General features: G+C 44.0%; 1 protein-coding gene across 5 annotated transcripts in view; it reads left to right on the top strand.

Annotated features, from left to right (window-relative positions):
• The first annotated feature begins 1,747 nt into the window (after positions 1-1,747).
• Positions 1,748-15,586, top strand: part of MARCHF8 (membrane associated ring-CH-type finger 8) — a 93,981-nt gene continuing 80,142 nt past the window's right edge. For 3 of the 5 annotated variants that reach the window (XM_064662767.1, XM_064662769.1, XM_064662763.1), the window contains exon 1: positions 1,748-1,887. The gene's annotated coding sequence lies outside the window, so the exon portion shown is untranslated. Of the gene's footprint in view, positions 1,888-2,227; positions 2,330-3,801; positions 3,882-15,586 lie in introns of those variants that run through there. The other 2 variants (XM_064662764.1, XM_064662766.1) reach the window with 2 other exon arrangements.

The raw sequence follows: 15,586 nt of genomic DNA, 5'->3' as shown, positions 1-15,586 counted from the left end.
CACAGCACTGAGTGGTGAGCTGTGCTGTTCCCAAAGTGGGATACAATCATGGCCTGAAAAATAATTTAAAAAAAAATCAAAAAGCCAAACCCAACACAACAAAATGGATTGAGAAGAAGAAGGGAAAAGTGAGCCTCCCTTGAGAAATCCCTGTGGCCCCAAGGTAAGCCAGCAGTACAGCTCATGATGGAAACTGATTCTCTTTACAAACTTATACTGCCTATTAAGAGGACAATGCGTATATTAAGAGGACATATGCATGTTTCCATACTTTATCTTATATGGAGATACAATCTAAGTTTGTTAACTTCAGTCTAGATAGGACTAAATTTGAGTTGTAAATACACTCTCCTCTTCCCAGGAAGACACAGTGGTTCACTGCATGAGTGTGTTGAGTCCTACCTCTGCGATGTAATGACAGTATTTCAGCCCAGCTTCTCTGTGCTCTGAAAACCTGTTGTAACATGTAATTTTTCTGTAGGAGGTGGTTGTGCTCTCCATGAAAAGGGGTTACCTTACTCATTTTATGCCTTTTGCATTGTTCTCTATTGGTAAATATAATCTCCCTGGAGTCCTGTAAATTATTGAAGTGAAAAAGTGCAGACTCAGAAGATGAAAATTTCAGCTAGGTTTAGTGAATAAATTTGCATGTTAAGTCAGGAGCTTTCCTTGTTTTCTGTTTTTTCTCTTAACAGTATCTTCTTTCTTGTCTATGCTGCAGTGACAGAAACTGTTTAGTGAGGCTGCTTGTTTTCCTGTCCTTTTTTGCTTATTTCCAAGTGGGATAAACACCCACCCAAAGGTGGGGCTTCACCTTTGCAATTCTCTATTTAAGGGGAAAACTCCTTTTACAGTGTAATATAAGAAAACTATATGAGAACTTTTCCATAACAAAAATGAAATGAGGAAAAATCAACCAATTACAATTCTATTGTTCTGATGTAACTACTAAAGATATCTGTACATCATGTCTAAACACAGGAAAATTCTCCCATTGCTTTTTCCCCCCCTGTAAAATTCACCTTGATGGTATAGTTTGCTTGTTCCAGCATATCTCAGGAGATGCCCCTTTGAGAAGAAAGGACTAAAGTATCCTACTTGCATAACTGAAGTGTAAAATAGCAACAGAGAGCGTGGCACCCCGATATAGGGGCGGAGCAAACTTTTAGTACTCGAACCTTTCTCGTTACATAATTTTTTGTTGATAAATCGATAGATGAGGTTGCACAACTAATACAAAACACCTTATGAAGGTGTCTATAAGCCATCTTCAGGCTTACAGCAAACATAAATTAAAAAAAAAGTTAAATGGCACTGTGTGAGGTTTAGATGTTTTCTTCTAACCTACTAAAGCGCGAGGCGTTTTACCCCGGGAGGTGACAATGGCATCGCTGCCCGTGACTGGGCGAGGCGAGGGCCACAGCCCAGCCCAGGACAGCCGGACACCGCTCGCTTGGCTGCTGGTTGTCGCCTCCCGCTCCCCGCTCAGTCACGGCCCCCGCCCGGCGCCCCCGCTCGCGCAGGATCCAGGAGCGCGTTCCCGGTGGGAGGTGCCGGAGCACGGGCGGGGGATGCAGCCCCGCTGTCCGATCCCGCCCGAGGGGAAGGTTCCAGCGGGAGGCGATCCGGCGCTCGGCAGCCGCCTCGCCTGCCCGTGCTGCTCCGGGCCATGGCGGCGGGGGCGGGCCGGGGCGGAGCGGAGCTCTGACGGGCAGCCCGGCCCGGGGAGCCGCGGTAAACAGGAGCCGGGTGAGAGCCGGGAGTGACCGGCCTCGCAGGAGCCTCCCAGCGCCGCGGCCAGCCGCCCCCCGGCCCCGGGCATGGGCAGCAGCAGCCGCCGCAGCCGGAGGAGGAGCCGCCGGCCCGGGCCCTGTGCGGGGCACCAAGGTAGGCTCGGCCGCCGCCCTGGCCGTGGGCAGCCGCCGCTTCCTCCGCGGCGGCCGAGCCGGGTCCGCCGCCCCTCCGGCGCGGGGAGGCCGGGCCCGGCGGGGCGCAGGGCAGGCGGGTGCGGGGGCGCTTGCCCCGGGGCCGCCGCTCGCCCCGGCCCCGCCGAGCCCGGCAGGTGAGGCGGCTCCTGGAGGCGGTGGGTGCCGGCGGCGAGCAACAGGCGGCGCGGCCCGGCCCGGCCCAGCCCGGCCCGGCTGCCCCCGGGACCCGCCGCCGTGTCGCGGGGTGTCGGCCGGGGCAGCGGGACCCCCGCGGGGTCACCGCCAGCCCGAGGGGCGGGGGTGCGGCGGAGCCTCCCGGCATTGACCGGGGCGGAGGCTCCGCTCGGAGAGTTCAGGGCTGTTCCTCTGTCGGAGCCGAGGAAGCGGCACCTAATTCCCTGGTAAGAGGCTTTCCCACCTCCGCCGTCTTTGTCTGCTCAGGCTCAGCGCGTCTGCTGCTGCTGGCACTGGGAGCATTAGCGTCGCTGGGGGGACAGGGGGAGCGGATCAGCTGTGGGAAAGGGACTGTGCTTGCACCAGGTGTCAGGTTTGGAGGAGGACGTGGGTTCGCATTCGGTTTGCGACGTGTAACAGAGATACGCCAGTGAGAAAACAGTACACAAGATGTGCTGGTCACAACGTGTTCTTAAGGAATCGTGAAGTTTCACGGCAGACCGAAAAATAGAATTCCTGGAACTAGTTGGCAAGCAGAGTAATGCTCGAGTTATTTCAAACTGTAACACTTTAACTTTTCCTTATTTTAGTATGCTAAAAGTGCAAGCAAGGCGAGAATTACAGTGTGCCAATGTGAGATCAGTTAGTCTCAAACTGCAGTGCAAGAGGGCACGCAGCTCGGGCTCTGCTGTTGGAAAACGATTGGTATACTTCTGAACGTAGCAAATTTGTGAAGTAACCCAGCACCATAGGTAGAGCTTGAGTGGAGATGGAAAGAGATCTTGGAAGGAAGATAGGAGTGGAAGAGGAGAGAGCTGTCTGACAGTAACTCTTCAGCTGGAGCAGCAGCAATCTTTATGAATTTGTGCTTCTGAAATTAGTTTGGAGTAGTATCAGCTGAGGCTGAGATTAATGCAGATTGATCCCTAGTCAAAATTTTTCAGAGAAAAGTTTTCTTTGAAAAGCATTTATTAGAACTAAGGTGTTTTATGTGAAACCTGTGAACACTGGTGAATTTCCACTGATGCAGAGTCTCTGGACCAGGGTTGCTGGAAACATCAATGTTTCTGTCTCAAGGCTGTGCCCCAGTACCCAGAATAATACCTGCTAAGGTATTATTGCTCGGCTGTAGCCCAAACCATTTGGTGCCAGACTCCTCTGAGCAACCCTGTAGCTGCTCAAAGAAAGTGAGACATTCCCCAGGATTTGATTCTGCTGAGGTTGCTGAAAATGGTAGGACAGCTGAAATCTAAACAACTGCCCTTTTGCTAGGAACTTTGTGTGACTTAGGTTACAGTCTAATGTGAACTTAAAAAATTACCGATTCTCTGAATATTTGTTGCTATGGTGTTGGGTTGGTTTTGGTTTTGTGGGTTTTTTTAACTTGGCTTTTAGCTAGCCCTAGCCAGCAGTTTTGCTTATAGAGGTAAACTAGTTGAAAAGAAGCTGTTTTCTGTTTTGGGGTGTCACATGGGATGAAAGGCTGCAGCCCTTTTTATGCCTCAGTGTGTGGATGTGTGGGCAGAATTGTGGAGGTGTCCAGATGAGGCAGTTATGATTCCAGTGCCAGAAAATACACCTGTTCCCTGGCTGCTTTTGTGCAGTCTGAAGTGTTGTAAGGCTAGATTAATCCAGCAGGCTGGATGAACTTTCTATATTTTCAAGATTAGAGGGTTTTTTTAAACTTTTGTTATTTTAGGTTTAACACTTTGGACGAGCAACTCTCCTGTGTTAAAGGGTGGAAGGATTCAGTCTTCCCAGCTGCAGAGGCTGTCACAGGTACTTTGGGCAACATAGCAAAGTGTCTTCTCTGCCAGTCTGATTTCCTTGCTGCTCTTCCAAACACTGACATTAGTGGGGAAGGCAGGCCACTGCAGGAGTGTGACAGCTTCCAGTAACAAGGCTCCTCAAGGAAGGAGTTGTAGATGGTTCTTACAAGCCCTGAAATGATCCTACTGCCTAAGAAAAAAGCAGTCTGCTGCTGTGGGTCTTTTCTGCCTTATACTTCTGTTAGTCCTGGTGTGACTGACTGGTACCTAGCTTCAGAAGTAGTGAATAACAAAATAATAGCGTGCATGGCTATCTGCTAGGAAAAAGGAAAACAGGAATGAAGTGTCTTTTTTTTTTTCTAATTTTTTTTATTCTGCCCTTCCTCCAAAAATATAAGGAACTCTTGATCCTGTAAAAGTGGCTAGCATTCTGTAAGAGCCTGTAGCAGGACTACAAAAAATGAACAGGCTTTGAAGGAAGGAGCTTGCAGGAACCCTGAGCAACCTTGTGCTTGGATTGTGTCTGCATGTGGCAGACAAATAGTGAATAGCAAAGCAGTAGAAGGCCATAAGGAATAGAAAACTTCAGGTCTGGGGAAAAACTTCACTTCTAGGCCATAGGTATTAGAGGAAAAATCTTCTTGGGGAACAAGTTATCCAGTTACTGACTGTTCCAGTTCTTTCTTTGGACCTTCTAGTGTTAGCTGCTGCAGGAACAGAGTGAACCGTGTAAACCACACATCTCATTCACTGTGTTAATTTCCACAGTGAGACAGAACTCGTGCAGGGTTTACTGGAACTTCTGTTTTGCTGACTTGTGGATTGACTGCAAAGATCTGGTGGCAGCTTGCTTTAGCATAGCAGAGCTGGCATTAAACTTGCTGGATGGGCTTTGTTCACTGTGGATTTTCACAGCTCCAGGTTGTTGAAATACTCATCACTGAGTTAGGGTCAGTTTTACTAATTCTGTTGTCTGGCTTTTACTGAAAACACCACTTGACAAAAGAAATCCTAATTTCTAAAATTATCTTTCACTACTTCCCACAATATTTTTGTGGGTCTTTTATGGAGGTATCCACAGTCATGTGAAGCATTGGAAAACCAAATAACTGATTAGGTTGTGTTTACTGATTCTGGGGTAGGTAAATGGACAAGAGCCCTTGGAAGCCTGGTCTTTTTGCAATTAAAGGTGTAGCTGTGTTATTCTTAAATTTAACTCCTCACTGGACAGACAGATAGTTCACAAACAGCAAGAGATATCTCAACCATCGGCAATTTCTAGTGCTTGCAATTTCTTTTCCCCAGGGACCCTGGAAGAAGGGTGGCCTTTATTATGTGCCCAGCTGGTTATCATGTTTGGGCTGGTCTAGATCAAAGGTATATGTAACTGACTGTTAAATTTCTCTGTCTTTAAAGTGAGTGCCTCTCTGGAGCTCAGATTGGGTACCTGCAGGCAAGTAGGGGAGCTTGGTAGCAAATCTTGACTTTAATCAGAGACCTGGCAGAATGTCACGGTGGATTGAAGTCGATTGAAAACAGTGTTGGAAATTTTTGAGGAAATACACATATATTACCTGTATGTGTAATAGGTGAAAAATACTAAAAGGTTCTAGAAATTGAGGCTGAGATTTTTCCAAAGTTAGATGAAATAAAGACAACTAGTAGATGAGTACTTTATCCCTGGAGACTCATTTAAAGATCCCAGTTGTAAACCTTGCAAAATATATAGCCAAAATTTACATAGAATATAAATATTGTATATTTTGGGGGTAGGTAAATCCTATATATTAGTTGGGTATGCTTTGATATCTGCCCCTTGAAGTTTTTGTGTGTCTTTCAGAAGATATCAGGACAGAATACATGTCACCAGTCCAATCTGCAGGTGAGGCTGGTTATTAACAACTGCACCAGAGTTTCTCCTTGGGAAAACAGGCTTTGGATTTAAGAATGTCATTCAACAGGTCACTGAAAACATTGAGGCTGAGTTTGTCTGCCAGTTTGGTCATGGCTTCAGTAAGATCACGTGTTTACACACCATCCAGGATAAGAGGTTCATTACAAGGAGTAAAAATGTTCTCAGCTGTTCTTCCCTGAGCAGGTACCTTGACCTCTGTCATGTCCTGGACACAGAATGAGAAACATTCTCTTTGAATCAAAGGGTCAGTTGGATGATGCAGAGGGGAAGGAAAGAAAGATAGAAGGATCTAGGGTGAAAAACCAAAAAAGAAGAAAAAAAGAATAGAGATCAAGGTTACACACAAAGTTGCTAATTTTTAAAAAAGTATACAATCGCTTTGTGCCTCCCTTCCTCTCAAATGTACTTTATTTTTAAAAAGCCTCTTGGTTCCTCTTTAGTGTGTGTACTGAGCCTGCAAGGAAGAGTATCTGTAGGAAAAAAAACCTCAATGTTTCTTAATGAACAGCTAGGCTTCCCCTGGGTCTGATCTGCTGATTCTAATGACCAGAATAATTTGTCACTCAGACTTACTTGCTGCTAATAACGCTGTGCCATTGTGCAGCTTGAGGAGGGGAGATGTGCCTCCAGTCTTGTTGCCAGAGTTGGGGTTTGAGTTCTGCTTTATTGTTACACAAGACTTTGCATGGGGACAGCAGTGAGGGTCCACACATTGCCATGACTCCTAGCACCAAAGGTTACTGCCTTCTAGACATGGTATTTGGGTGATTTTGCCTGTAGAGGATCATTTGAGTAGCTTTAACTGAAAAGGAAGCAACAGACTGGCTATGTACAACCTGCCCTAGAGCACCAGTTAAATACTGAGGAAGTATTCCGTCAAACCTTGCTACCATAAGCACTGCTCTTGGCAGCGAGGCTGAACCTGGCCTTTCCTGGGAGAGGGAAGGTGGTGTCATGGGGGTTATTAGTGGAAGCCCCTCCCCTCCCAATTACTGCAGGATTTACAAAAAGGGTGCCTTTGTTTAATGGCATTCGTAATGGTCTCTGAAAGCATTTCTTTGTGGAAGAGCCTCCTTCAAAACCATCGGGAGCTGTAGCAAGAAAAAGTCTTCTCTGCCTATTTATATTTGCTTTCACTGTCACTGGCTCCTCGTGTCATCCAGGACAGGGGATTAATCTCTCTGATCCCTCTATTTCTAGTTGTAAAAGCACAGTGTGCTATTGAGGGTGATTCACTACTGGGCCAATCCTTGTTATAATCTCTTGTAACTACGAAGGCATCAGTCAGAAGAGGAAGGCTCATGGAAAGATGTGGCATGTATCTGTGTATGTTTGGGATTTTTTCTGTTTATGGGAAGATGGGATTGGAGTACAAGAAGTGATGCAATACAGGGCTCTGCCGTTGTTTCATAACACGGACCATATTACGGCAAGAAATTCTTGCAAATGCCTCTGCTTGCCTTATCTGAGTGTAGTTTTGTCTCCTTCTTGCATGTTTCCCATGACCTCCTTCAGCAAACCACTCTTAAGGGACTTGCACTTATTAGTATGATGAATTCTGCTACAATAGAAAGTGAAAGCTGGCAGTGGCTTTTCAGTTCATCATAAGCCTGGTGAAGTCTGACGTACCAGAGGAATGTGAAGGGCATTAGGTAATAGTTTACCATAGGTGATGACAGAGAGGAAAACAGACATAGGAGCAGTCTGGCTCTTTCTAAAGTTAACAGTAGGCTTTGGTTTTTCCTTCCTTTCTGGTAAATGAAGTGAGTTCTCCTTGTAGTTCTGCATCCAAAATCTTGTCCTTTTCACTGTGATTATCGTTATGACTTTTAGAGTATTTTTCATCTTGAGCTTGCCTGCCAAATCTGAGCTGGAAGTGCCAGGACTAGGAAGGACAGTTGTTGTCAGTGTTTTTTCTCTAGCACAATCTGTGACCATTCATTTACATTGAAGCTGCTTCTGTAAATTGTGTCTATATGTGCATGAATATAATACGTAAAAAGCAGGTAGACCGAAGATTTGCAGAGGAGCTGCTACTCTTTGACATTGCAAGTGATTTCTAGATGAAAGGGGTTTTTTATACCAAACAGTATAAATGCATACTTAACTAAATGCTGTGTTGTGTCAAAGAGAAGAAAAAAAAAAATCTGCCTAGCTTCAAAAAGAAGAGGAAGTTCACTCGCAGCTAAAGGCTTTTTTGAGAGAGACAGGAAATCTGAGTCTTTTTCCTGCTTCTGGCCTCAATTTTCTGGCTTAAGCTACTTCACCTATGCATACCTTAGTTTCCTACAACTCAGTTGTCACCTGTATCAAGGTTTTTGTAAGGTTCTTGGATTTTTTTAAAAAATTTTTAGCCTTCTCTCTAAGGGGAAGTGGGCTTATGCAATCACACTGCCAGTAACTTCTGAATCTGTTGGCTAAATGTCATGTATTTGCTGGAACTTTTAATGTTGCAGGAAGAAGGGAATATAAATTGCAATATCACAACTGAGAGCTGCAGCCTTACCCTGTGCCAAAGCCCGTGGAGATAGCACTTTTTTAGACACAAGATAGGTCACGTGGATGAAACCTGCAACCACAGGATACCAAACTGTAAAATATCAGACTGTGCTAATCCTTCTGCTATGGAATGGCCTTCTTCCACTGCAAGGCCTTCTGAAAGCCTAGGAGAAAAGTTTTAAGTACTGCTACTAAATTAGACCTGGCATGATGCAGCAGACTCTTCACAAAATTAATGTTTGATAACTTAAGGGGGTGGAGGGAGGAGAGATATCATTGTAAAATTACAGGATTCTTGTCAGGATAGCTTGATCTTGGGAATTAGTCAAAAACAGCAGCAGGTTTGATTAAAATATTGAAAGGGAGTTTTAACTTTGCTCTTGGCATAATAAAGCAGAAGCCAATAAAATGAGATCAGATTTTAGCCTTCTAAATGCATTAGTGTTCTTATGCAGTGTTTTGCTACTGTAGCCTTGAAATATGTTTGTTGCTTTTGGGCATGAAAACTGTATATTGCCTTTTAGCAGTTCCTTTGTGTGAGGCGTATATGTTGTTTCTGTGATTCTTGTGACAGAGATGTTCTGCTATTTTGTACTCTTAATCTTAGGGTAAGACCTGACAGGGGAGGATAGATAACTTCTGGCTGAGACCGCTAGAGTTAAGTCTTTCTGATGTTGCAGAAATATTCACCAACTTCCTTTCATCACAAAATTCCAAGGCTTGAAAGGTCTCCATGTTGTTCTGTACGAGCTGCTACATGCTTTGGCAGGTGTGTGAAGAAGAGTCCTGCTGTAGTACACCTGTGGAACTCTGCAGCTCCCAAGGCCTTTTAGAGACGAGATTCTTTTTATGTGCCATCCTAGAAGTGTAAGAAAACTGCACTGTGGTGTTTTCCAGGCAAATCAGTGAGAACCCACAACTCTCTTGTGTTTTCCAAACCACACAAAGTTCAAAGTTATTCCTCTTTGACCCTACCTGATCCATCTGATCACTTAAATTATACGCGTGACTTTGTTTCTAGTGAGGCAACGTGCAAGTGATATATTAAAACCCCAACTTCAAAGCAGCAGGAGGTGGCCCTGCCAGAGCTCTGTGCCTCCTGCCAGGATTGCCTAAGTGCTTCTTGCATTTTGTCCCTACTCCATAAGGCTTCATTTGAGATGCTTGTAGAGAAGTGTGGAAGAGTCTCCTCTATATATGTACATGCCAGTTGCAGCAGGGTAGGTCTGACATATGCTTTACAGTCTTTTGGTAGTGTTTGTCTTTCCAGGATCTCCTGTGGTCGGTATTTGCTGTTTTGGGGACCCTGAGGCACTTGTATCTGCAGGAGGCCTACACTTTTATTTGCTAGTGGTGTTGATATCAACTTCTGCAACCACAAGGCAAGGATCCCAGCTCAGTTGCTGTTGAACACATGTGATTCAAGATAAGACTTCTCACTCACTTTCCTTTGTTAGCGATACCCTGGCAAGCATAGCATCGTGTGGTCCAGCTGCCTGAGAGCAAAGAAGCTCTGACTCAGGATCAGTTCCTTATATAGAAAGGGAATTAGATACATCATGCATTTTATTCTTGGCCGTGATCTTCCATTGTGTCTGTTAGACATTTGTTACGGTTGTTTGCTTTCTCTGTTTACTTGAGCTCTACTTGTCATCTGGGACACGTGTTCAGTCTGTCTCATCCATCTTTGATCACCTCCTGGGAAGTTTTTTAGTTGGCATGTTCACACTGAGCAGTACTACAGGTGCTTTGCACAGACTTGGTAGGGCTGTGATGCCCTGAAGGCATCCTGCTGGTTGGCTGTTTGTCAGCTGCCTTTTCAAGTCCTCCTTAGCTGCCTTATTAAGACTCTCTGGTCTCTGGGTTTGGCTTAGCCTGTCTTTACTGTCCATGCCTTGTGCAGGGCTTGTGGGAGGAAGCTGCAGGGATGGTTCTGCTTCAGGGTGGATGCTCTGCTCAAGGAAGGTATGTTTGGCAGTTGCATCTTGATGCTCTGGTATTCTCTCCCTTTCCACATGACACCACAAAACATATACTTATCCCTTGTCACACAGTTTGCATTGCTTCTTCTGTGAATAAGGGAGGAGAACTCGAGAGAACTGATGATCCAGCCTCTGACTGACCGCCTTTGAGCTGTATCCTATGCAGCTCATGGACAGCTCTCCTTAGTTGATATAATCTAACTAATGCATGTGAGAGACATCTGAGCCAGGAATAGGGAATTTAATAAGATGATGAAACTGTTGGGTTTCAAGTCTGAAAGTAATTCATGTCAGCAGGGGATGAGAGTGGAAAGCAGCTTGATTGTACACAGTGTATCCTACCAAGGCCAGTGACATGGACATGCTACAGCACAGGCCTGGTTTTCTGAAATGCTGTTTATCCTGTCTCCAGCATCCTCTCTGAGTCAAGGAAACCTGGCCAGTTTCTGAGCCAAGCCTTTCTTCTGTGGGTCTGTTTTTCTTCCTTTATCGTAATGTGCCAAAAAACCCAAGAAAATCACTAGCAGACTAAGTCATACTTAACCTGGTGAGCAATAAAACAGCACGTTACGCTGTCTTTGGACCTTCTACAACCCCTTCTATAAAAGGTGCCACTCCAACATGACAGCTGTCAGAGGATGGGTTACTTGAGCTTGTAAATGCCTTCACCACTGGTGTCTGAAGGCACTGTGCCTTTCCATATGTCTTCATCTCCTATTTCTGTTCTTACTAGGCTTTGAGCAGGAAACTTGAAAATGTTAAGTCCCTTCTTGGGTATATGATAGCTGCTTCCTCTTTGCTCTTTTCTCTGCAAAGATGATTGATAGATGATGGCTTTTGAAGAGATACTAAATATTGGAAATTGGTGTCTAAAATATAATCTTAGAAGAAGCAGCGACTAATTTAAAACTGACTGTAGCTCTGGCTCAATCAGACAATTGCTAAAAATAATCTACTTTGTAATACCACTGGTGATCTCTAATCAGAGAAGTATTCTAATTAATAACCTGCAGTTAGGACTGAACTGATATCTCTGCTTTGCCAGTGAGGAAAATGTGGACAGAATCAGTGTTTGGGTAGGGATTCAGGGGGAGACCAGGTGGTGGTACTGACTTTGCACTGGATTCATGCTGAGTCTTAACCCCAGCTAAATGCTGTAGGGTGCAGTTTTGCCAGCAATGTCTTCTTTTTCAGGCAGAAAACATGCCCTCCTTGGTGGGTATCTGCTTCCTGGACATTTTTTTTTCTTTAAAAAACCACACCCACCCCCAAAGACTCAATCCAAGAGCACAGAAGCGAACATTTATATGTGTGTTACATTGTTGTTTCCTGTTTGAAGCTATTAGGTGGCATTGGTTGAGCATTGCAGGACAGCTGCCTGGCTTTGCTGCAGAAGCAGCACAGCAAAGAAGAGGGAGCCTTTTCAGCTGAGGTATTTAATGTTTCTGAAGATAGGGATCTGAATACTTTTTAGCCTTTTGTTGGTTTTGTTTCTTAAGTTAGATGATTTCTGTCCTCTGTAATGAGGCAGAGAGAGATCAGGTGGCCTTGCTGAGATGTGAAACTTCTGTTAACTGTGAAAAATGTAGCTGATGTGAGATTGTACCAGATTATTTCTTTGAAAGATAATGGTAATGTTGCCAGCTAATACCACTCACTGAATATTATGTGTCCCTGTAAAACAAGAAGTGTAACTTGTCCAAGCCCAAGGCTTTATGCCTCATTCAGAAAGAGCACAGCTAATGGAGAAGGACCGTGTCAGGCACAAGGTCACTTGTGACGCAGAGGGGACCGTGCCTGTTCCTAAGCACAGTGCTGCACACATATTGGGAATGATTGGGTCCTACAAGACGAAACCAGCAGTGTTTTGGTTACTTTTGGGTTCCTGTGACTTCAAAACCAGAAGTTGTCTTTAGTCTTTAGATACATTATGACCATCTTGATGCTGCTGTACAGTCCATGTGTGGGAGCCTGTGCCAAAGATGGGACTGTCTGGAATTGAACCAGCCAACTGTTTTAAGTGAGCAGAAAACTGAGGAGATTTCTATCTTGACTTTCTAACATCTGTCGCATTTGGAATAGGGGGTAGTTTTCTTTTTTTCAGTTAAGAAAAAACCTCTCGCATTTGCTGTCTCTCCATTAGCCTAATTCAGTAGATGTTCAAATTATTTGTCTGTAGTAATTTTTCTTCTACTCTTTGGAAGAACAAATGTCCCTGAATATTATTGTAATTGTAACTACTTAGAGAAGGAGACTACGTAGTGAGTAGGTATCGGTCCTGGAAAATATGGAGGAGAGTAGGCTAAAGTTGTATAGGTTTCTTTCTCTGCAGCTCAGGATGCAATTGATGTAAAATTCTGATGGGACCTCAACAGTTTTGGTGCTTGCCTCTTTCTACAACAGTACATTTTTCTCCAGGACTGATGAAATTTTAGTTTGATAAATAAATAAATCAAGTTTTTCTTCTGCTTTCAGTTTCAGCAAACACCTGATAAAAACTACTATTTCTTCCAGGTTTTTTCTTCGTGAATGTTTCAGGTTTTACAGTAATGCTTGTGTGCGCCGGAGTTCCATGGGCTTTGTTTAGCACACTTGGCTCATCTCACTGGCTTCTGTCTAAACTAATTTAAAGCAAAGAGCATCTGTTTGGGGAAAAGACAAAAAAGCCACTTCTAGATGTGATTGGGTTAAAAAATGTGACATGTCAATTGGTGTCAGTGATGTGGCCATGATTCTGAATTCTATTTCCGTGTTTGGAGAACTTCATATAGCAACTTCTTTTACTTGCCCTGTAGATATGCAACAGCATCCCAGAATCCATTCCATTGTATTGCTCCAGCTATCACCAGCTTCCTTTGAAACCAGCTTTCGTGTCACAGCATGTTGCTGTCTAGTGTCCTGGGCCACCCCTCACCCCTACTAGACACTTGAAGATCGCTTTGAAGCATCTGCTGGAGGAAAAGCTGGTAGTCATTTAAGAGTAGGGCAACAGGGCACTGCAAGTCAGCCTCTTCTCCAGCAGCAAGAAACAGACCTGTGCAATTCTCAATATTTCTCATTAGTAAGTACATTTTTTCTGTATCTGGATACTTCTCTCTGTCTTAGTAGCCTTCTGTAGCTGGCTGTGTTTTACTGGCACTGAGCAGCTCATGGGTGACAGCTAGACTTCAGAAATACTGCTGTAGTTCTGGTGATAGAAAGCTGTCCCTGGGTGTGATTAAATAGATTCTATATAGGTCTTGCAAGTGCATAGGAGTCAATTGGTGGAGTTTTGTGCTGTTTCTCTAAATTTCTTATAAAATCTCTAAACTTGTAAATACTTTTAGAAATGAAGGGACTAATACTGGATGGGACAGAAAGGCTCAACACTTGATTGCTGAATTGAGAACAAGGACAATGGGTGAGGATGCAACTGCTGGACACTGGTTTCTTGTCCATGTAAGAAGGCAGTGATTTGAAGGAATCCACAATCATGTATTCATCTCGTGATTGCATCCAGTGGCTATTTTAGGTACAGTGGGGATGACTGGCCCTTTATAGACTGTGGTAAGGAATGCCTTGTCTGTGGGTTTCAGTAATGCCAGTCTCTTCTTTTTGGGTGGCACAGAGCATTGTTGTGGGGGAAAGATGGGCAGAACCAACATACACGTGCCAGCACGCTCGTGTGAAATAACACCCTAATGAAGGGAAACTGTGCTGATGCTTTTCCACTGCCAGTGCATGTCAGTGTCAGCACTGGTGTGGGGAGCGGGGGTGAGGGAATCAGTGCTGTTGTTCAGCCTTCTGAAATCAGTTGCCTGGCCTTTAAACTACAGCAGGGACACTTACAATAAGACAGGCACATGCAGCCTTTTTAACCACCCAGCATATGCCACGATAAGGTTGCAGCTGGAAGCAGCTCTCTTATTCTGGCACCGGAGCAGAATCAGTCTGTTCACAGTCCTGGACTCTGTCTATAGGTTTTATACAGGTTTACTACTTAATGATAATACTGTGACACAGAGGTTCTTAAACTCTTCATAGCATAATTTTCATGTTGAAGTTGATGATAAATACCATGTTTGTCTGACTAGCAACTGTCTCAAATCAAGATCTGGCAATTTTTGGTGACGATGCAGGTGTGAATCTGAAGGAGTGACTCAGATGTGTACTGCTGTTATTGCTTATATTACTGTAGCACTTCAGTCTGTGCTCTTGGTTGTGCCAGGTACTGTGCTTTGCCATGGTAAGGAACAATACCACCCCCACAGAAGCTGTCTGTCAAGCAGCCCAGAGGTGGGAAGTGGAAGTACTGTTATCCTTCCATTGCACAGAAGTGACTAAACTGAAGAACTCAAATGATTTGCCTTCCTGAACCACAGCCAGTGAGCACAACTCTGTATTGGTGATACTTGAAATAAAGATGGGCAGTGATGTCAGTGGGGCTGTGGACTCCCCCAGGATTTAATTCTGCCTGGAGAACAAGTACTCGTGCAGCTCACAGTACTGGTACTTCCCACATTGCCCTCTGGACAGGGGATTCTTGTTGGATGTTAGCAAATGTATAGAGAAGGTATCAACATGGAAAAAGATGGAAACATACTATGCCTGAGTATACTTCCCAATAAAAAGTTCTCACCAAAGCCTATTATACTTTAATGAGTCATGGTATTTCCCTGTATTTAAAATGTATTTCAAAGTTTTAAATTTGGGTGATAGCAAATGACTTCTGGTAGTGAGTTTTGCATCATAAATTCGGGTTACCTTAAAATGTGGGAAATTATAGTTGAAAAGAAACTCACTGGTGCATTGCTCTTTTTACTCTACATTTGAACTTTTGAAGACACTGGTTTTAAGCTCTCCAGTTGCATCATGCAAGTCCTAAAGAATGTGGTTTGTAGCTATTTCCTCAGAGTTTAAAGGTTTTTCATAAAGATCCAGAAAATAAACCTAGATTTTTACTAAGACTTCCACAGCTAAGACATGTTGTAACTTAAACCTGTAAATAAAGCTATATCTGACATTTAACTTGTAAATCATGCAAAAGAAATACATTCTTATGTGCTCTGCTTTGGAAATTTCTTATTCACCCAAAGACAGAGGAGGAATGATTTCATATTTCTTCAAAACACAGAACCATTTAGTCAATAGTATATTCTTTTTACTCTGCCTTAAGAGGAATGTTTTGCCTGGTAGCAGTTCAACAATAGCGAAGAATGTTGCTTAGGCACCTGTTGTTCGTAAATGGCTTTTAAAACTGTTAGCCTCTAATGTAATGGAAAATAAGTGATAAAGCACAGAATTTTCCTAAAAATGCATCATTGTTATTTCTGTACAATA

Source organism: Pseudopipra pipra, chromosome 8 (genome assembly GCF_036250125.1).
Source record: "Pseudopipra pipra isolate bDixPip1 chromosome 8, bDixPip1.hap1, whole genome shotgun sequence".
NCBI classification, from domain to species: domain Eukaryota; kingdom Metazoa; phylum Chordata; class Aves; order Passeriformes; family Pipridae; genus Pseudopipra; species Pseudopipra pipra.
The sequence above is the reverse complement of the archived record's forward strand: the minus strand, read 5'-3'. Positions and strand labels throughout refer to the sequence as shown.